This window comes from Stegostoma tigrinum, chromosome 44 (genome assembly GCF_030684315.1).
Source record: "Stegostoma tigrinum isolate sSteTig4 chromosome 44, sSteTig4.hap1, whole genome shotgun sequence".
NCBI classification, from domain to species: domain Eukaryota; kingdom Metazoa; phylum Chordata; class Chondrichthyes; order Orectolobiformes; family Stegostomatidae; genus Stegostoma; species Stegostoma tigrinum.
In genome coordinates this window covers 2,736,632-2,742,863 of record NC_081397.1, presented here as the reverse complement: position 1 = coordinate 2,742,863, position 6,232 = coordinate 2,736,632, and the positions used below count along the sequence as shown (strand labels likewise).

At 43.7% G+C, this 6,232-nt stretch overlaps 1 pseudogene; it reads right to left on the bottom strand.

The window, feature by feature from the left end:
* The window catches only part of LOC132206921 (uncharacterized), a 1,098,881-nt pseudogene that overhangs the window by 970,572 nt on the left and 122,077 nt on the right, over positions 1-6,232 (bottom strand).

Genomic DNA, 6,232 nt, shown 5'->3' with positions numbered 1-6,232 from the left:
TTTGTTTTCTGCTTCAGCTCAGGATGCAGACCAACACTCAAATTGTCAGTCTCTTTCCAAAGCCTCCAGGTTAGGCCACTCCTGTTTGCAAGCTGCATAACTTCAAACTTTCACATTGGCATTTGAATCACTGAAAACTGCTCAATAATTCTTCAAAGCCTCACACCTATAGTCTAATCAATTGAAGCATTAAATGATGACTGACCTTGCCCAGGTGAGATGAATTTCTAATTGGTTTAATGGACTCGATGATCAGTCTGTATCAGTCTCCAAATGCAGGCATACACAGACAGAACCCAGAGATTGATGTCCTTGCTAACACTTCTCAAACCTCAGTTAATTGTTGATGCTGCACCAAAAAGGCTATTAGCTCATATTCTTTTGCGTTCCCCTTATACTTCCAACAGAAAACTAACGCATAGAATAATGATCTGTGCAAATAAAAACCCAAAGAACTGCGGATACTATAAATCAGGGACAAAAGCAGAATTTGCTGGAAAGTCTCTGTGAAGAAAAAAAAAATCAGAGTTCATGTTTCGGATTCGGTGACCCTTCACCAAACGTTCGCCCAAAATGTTAACTCTGATTTCTCTATTTCTTCACAGATGGTCCAGACCTGCTGGGTTTTCCCGCAACTTCTGTTTTTGTCCACCTTTTACAGTTTTGTTCTCCCAGAATTGATTTGTCTGGTCTCTCAGCGAGCACTTCCCCTCTTAATTGTGGGCTTTACCAATTATATAATGTAGAAATTATACTTACTAAATTAAATCATTAATAAATCTAGATATTTCACCACATGCTTGAATTGCTCCCATGTTCAGTCAGTGTATAGATTTTTTTGCAGCAACCTAAATTCCCACAGCATCCAATGTACCTTTTTGGAAGATATCATGAGCAACACTTTGAAGTACAATTAGGATATACGCACCAGAAAGAAGTGTGAATTTACCACTTTAACTGGTGAGTGTGATTATCGATCTGACTCAGAGCCTACAGTGCATTATCGACTCGATGGGAAGATAAAATGTGTGCCATTGTTAGTTTGTCGGGGACAGAATGAAATATAAAGGCAGCAACGGGTTAAAAATCCAATCTACCCTGAGTCTGGAATGTAGTTTGGTTGATTTCTGGCATCGAATTGTACATTGTTGATGATCCTTCTGTGTTCGAATCAGAACTACAAGGAAATCTTTTTTTACAACGAGGAAATCCCATTGTTGATAGAACTCGCCTTTTTGATTTCTCATGCATTTTTTGAATTCCCGGTTTCTGGAGACAGCAAATATATTGCGGATGTGATGTCAATTCAGCTACACAGCAGATTTATTTTCTTTTAACAGGGAGGACATAAGTTCACAATGCACCATACTGATTTGCAGTAAAAGGCAACTTCAAATAAATATGAAATTGAAAGCGGCCCACAGCAGCAATGTCAACATGACAATGTCGGATATTAAAAAAAAATCTAAACTGAATCAGTCAAAGGTTAATTGTCCAACCAGAGAGCGCTGAGACACGGCATTCTGATGTACATTTTGTCAGAGTGAGTGTGAAGGGTCTGGTGGGTGTACTTGATGGTAAGGATTAGCCGCACCAAAGATCACATCACTGCAGTGCTTTCATTTCCCTGTCCTCCCCCTGTCCTTTCCTCCTCTACTTAAAGAGGGAGACGGAAAAGGTGAAGAGAGAGGAATATTGTGAGAGGAAGGTGAGCAGTGAGAGTTCCAGTGGGTGAAGGAGCCTGAGGCTCAACAACTTCTGGAATCTGTTGTTGGCGAGTAACTGGTAATTTGGAGAAACACCAACAGCTTCGATCGAGTATTACAAGTATTTGACACTGTTTGGATCATTTAAATTAAAAAGGTAAGACGTGGCAGGTGAGCTCCAAATCGGAGGCTGCTCCTCTGTCTCGATGTGGGAAGCATATTCCCAGTGCCTGGGACCTGCATGTGTGAAAGATTTGTTTCCACTTGCAGCTCCTGGGAGCTCGGGTTTCAGATTTGGAGCAGCATCTGCAGACAGTACCGAGAGTGTGGTGGAAGGTCATCACACCACAGGCTCTACAGGCAGGAAAAGGAATGGGTGGCCACCAGGCAGAACAGGAGGGCTAAGCTGGCAGTGCAAAAATCTCCTGCGACTATCACCCTGCAAAACTGATGCCCTTGTCCTGGATATGCTTGAGGGGATTGCCCTCTTATGGGACGACAGTAGCAGCCAAATTCATGGAACCAGATCTGCTGCAGAAGGAGGATGGAACAACCATCGATATGCTCAAGTTTGAGGAGATTCAATGCTAAAGGGAAAATACAGACATTTCTGTCACAAACTTGAGTCCAGGATGATGTGTTACCTCTCTGGTGCTCGGGTCCTGGATGTATCCGTGCGGTTGCAGGAGATTCTGGAGGGAAAGATGGGAGAACCACTGGCCATGGTGTATGTTGGTTCTAACAATATAGGTCAAAATAAATAGAAGGAATGAGGTCCTAAGAGCAGAATATGGAGAATTTGGAAGAAAGTTGAAATGTGGGACGTCAGGAATAGTGCCATGAGCTAGTCAGATCAGAAACTGCAGGATATATGTGATGAACGCATCGCTGAAAAATGTGGTTAGTGGGGAGGGATTCAGATTTGGATTGAGGCTAGATCTGGGCATATGCCATCTGGATGGGTTGCACCTGGAACTGGTATCTTGGGGACAGCAAGAGTGGGGATTATCTGCTCTTCAAATCAGCTGGCATTTGAAATACTCCCACATGTCCGACGTGGATTTACCCACAAACAGTGGCCTCCTATCAGGATTCTCCAGTTCCTGCCTGATATTGTTGGAGTTCACCTTGCCCCAATTTAACATGCTCACTCAGGGGCATTTGTTATTCCTATCCAGTAGTATCTTAAAACTCATGGTATTATGCTCACTATTCCCAAAATGCTCCCCGACTGAAACTTCAGTCCCCCAGAAGGGTTCATTTCCCAACATCAGGTACAATGTAACGCCTTCCCTGGTTGAACTGTTTATAAAGTGTGTCAAGAAATCCTCCTGAATAGTCTTTTTAAGTTCTGCCCCATCCAAGCCCCCAGCACAAAGTTAGTCCCAGTCAACACAGGGGAAGTGAAGCTCACCCATCACACAGAGAGGTTTTGGCGGAGTGGGGGTTAAACTAGTGTGGCAGGGGCATGGGAACCAGAGGAGAAGAGCAATAGATGCAGAAGTTGAGGGAGAGTTAGAAACCAAGGCAAACGTGACGAAGACCAAGAACAGACAGGGAAACGCTACTGAGAAGAGCAGAGGAGTTGGGTGAGAAATGTTTCAGTGCAGGAAGAGGAATATTCAAGGAAATGACCTTCGAGTTTTGTTAGTACCTGGAATGATGACATTATTGCAATGACAGATTTTTTTGAAAGAGGGACAGGCAGCTGAGTGTTATAGGATTTCGATGTATAAGGTCAACAGAAGGAGATATAAAGGGGAGCGTAGAGGAATGGCCAAAGCGGGCTACAAGTTCACGATGACATTCAACAGCTGCATGGGAAAATAGATTGCACAGAACCAGAAAATAGGCTGGGAGAGTTTTGAATAATACTCAACCAGTTGCGAACCTCTGAGTCCTGCGAACATTCCTTTCTGAGCCGAAGACGACGCCCGCACTTGTTTTCCCATCCTGTGTTGTCCGTACCAGGCAGCAGTTTTGCCTTACTGCCTGCTTTCTTTATGCTGCATGTTTGGCACGCTGTGTGAAAGACAGAATTTCTCTCCAGGCTGCTACAGCTGCTGCTGGACTTCAAATTCAGACCGAGATCGTGAACGGTGCCATAAATGAACCTCGTCCTCCGGACTAACCATCGATCGAGGGCTCCCTGAAGGGCAGAACAAGACCCTACCTTCCTAAAACCATCCCCCTCTCTCTATTTTTGAGGTCCCTTCCCTCTTTCCATTTCTGAAGAAGAGACCTGACCCAAAATGTCAACTTACCTGCTCCTCTGATGCTTCCTGGCCTGCGGTGTTCCTCCAGCTCCACACTGTGTTCTCTCTGGCTCCAGTTCTTACTATCTCTGAGAACATGAGACTTGTAGATATTTTCTTGAAAGCCATGAGGTTTCTTGCTTTATTTTTTTCACCCCTCTCTTCTTTTTCATTCATTATTGCCTGTGTAATAATTTACTATTGCTATTATAATCATATATTATTATGCAATAAGCATTCACATTTCAGCAAATTGCTGCTGTGGATCATTCTCTTAATTATATTTACTGGAATCTGAAAAGAACAGCTTGAAAGAACGCTGTGATCCAAGATAGACAGATGCATTAGTGTCAAAGGAGTATCTCGTACCTGTACTGAGGGAGGATACATCATGGGACATGTGCAGTGAGCCAATGTGTGGAACTCAGGAATTGGGAAGGTGAAATCACAATGCTGGTTGGGGGGAAAATAGGCTGAAGGAAGTAATGGACAGCCTAAGGCTGCGTGTTGAAGCAGACAATTGTCAATAGTGTAAAGCAGATCAGGAATCGGGTGAAACAATTCAGGGTCAGTTTTCAACGAGCCGAGAACACACTGAAGCATGTCATGTCCAATCTGGAGAAGGGTCATTGGACTCAAAACCTAACCTATGCCTTCTCTCCACCCACCCTGCCAGACCGGCTGAGTTGCTTCAGCAATTCTACATCCCTTGTGTAATCCCCACCAATTTGTGTGAAACAAGAATCCATATTCCTCAACTTTAGAAACATTTGAAGATTCTACATCTCCTGCCTTTTGAGGAAGAGGAGGTTCAGTAGGGCTGGGCAAAACAAATGTTTTCCCAGTGATAGTAAAAACTGCCAATGTTGGAGTCAGAGATAACACAGTTTGGATCTGGAGGAACACAGCAGGCCAGGCAGCATAGGAGGGGCAGGAAAGTTGACATTTTGGGTCAGGACCCTTCTTCAGAAATGTGGGATGGAGAAGTGTGCTCAGAAATAATAGAGAGAGGAGAGGTGGTGCTGGGGATGGTCTTTGGGAAGGTGATCACTGAGTGCAGGTCGGGGCTGCTGAGGATTGGTCAGTGAGTTGGGAAGGTAGGATAGCTGGGACAGCAGATGGACAGGATGTGTCAGGTCAAGGAGGTGGGGATGAGAGGTATGTACCTTCATTTTTAATCCTAGTTTTAGATTGTCCTTTCAACGTCCAGCTGGTCAGGCTCCCTCAGGGTCTCAAATATTTCAATGATGTTCATTCTGAACTCCAGAGGACACTGGCCATTCATTAAGAATGAATGAATAAACTGTTTTTCTTTTTAATTGTACCGGATGAGATTGAGGTAATGTGATTGAGATGTTCTAAATTAAGAGGGACATAGAGCAGATAGGAAGAAACATTTCCCCTTAATGAAGTGAGCAATGGCCAGTGGCATAGGTTTAATTTTGTGGACGAGATCAAAACTCCCCTCAAAGTATACCAAGGAGATCGTACAATCCTTAACTTTTATCTTAGTTAAGGCGGTGCATTCCAGATACGATTGAATTACTTGGCTTTAAGCAAAACACACTTTATTTGTACATCACAGTGACAATATTTTTTTGGGAAAAAAATGGAATTGGCATGTCTTTAACTGGGTTGAAATACTGAACAAAATAATTGTATTTAACTACTACTTATCAAGTGTTCCATGATAGCAGCATCTCATAAAAAAAATACTTGGCAAAGGCAAATTCAGTAAAGCAGATTTTCTCCAATGGAGGAGAAATAATCAGCAAATGAAACAGTCTAGCGGCAGAGAAAGAACTCAAAAGTAGTCACAGCTGTATTTAGCAACTGCAAACCAAAACACCCAACCGCAACATTCCCCTGTTCTCCACTTTGGCATGGGGCAGCATGGTGGCACAGTGGCACAGTGATTAGCTCTGCTGCCCCACAGCACCGGGACCTGGGTTTGATTCCACTCTGAGGCGACTGTCGGTGTAGAGCATGCACATTCTCTCTGATTCTGTGCAGGTTTCCTCCAGGTTCTCCGGTTTCCTCCCACAGTCCAAAAGATGCTCATGCTGGGTCGATTGGCAATGCTAAATTGCCCCAGTAGTGTTCATGGATGTGTAGATTATTTGGTTTTGTAGGGAGATGGGTCTGTGTTTTATGGTCTTAGTGTCAGTGTTGGCATTTTGGGCTGAAGGGCCTGTTTCCACACTGTAGGGATTCTATTCTATGATCTATGAACTGAAAGCCAAACTGAAACCCTGGTCTGTGCTTCTCATG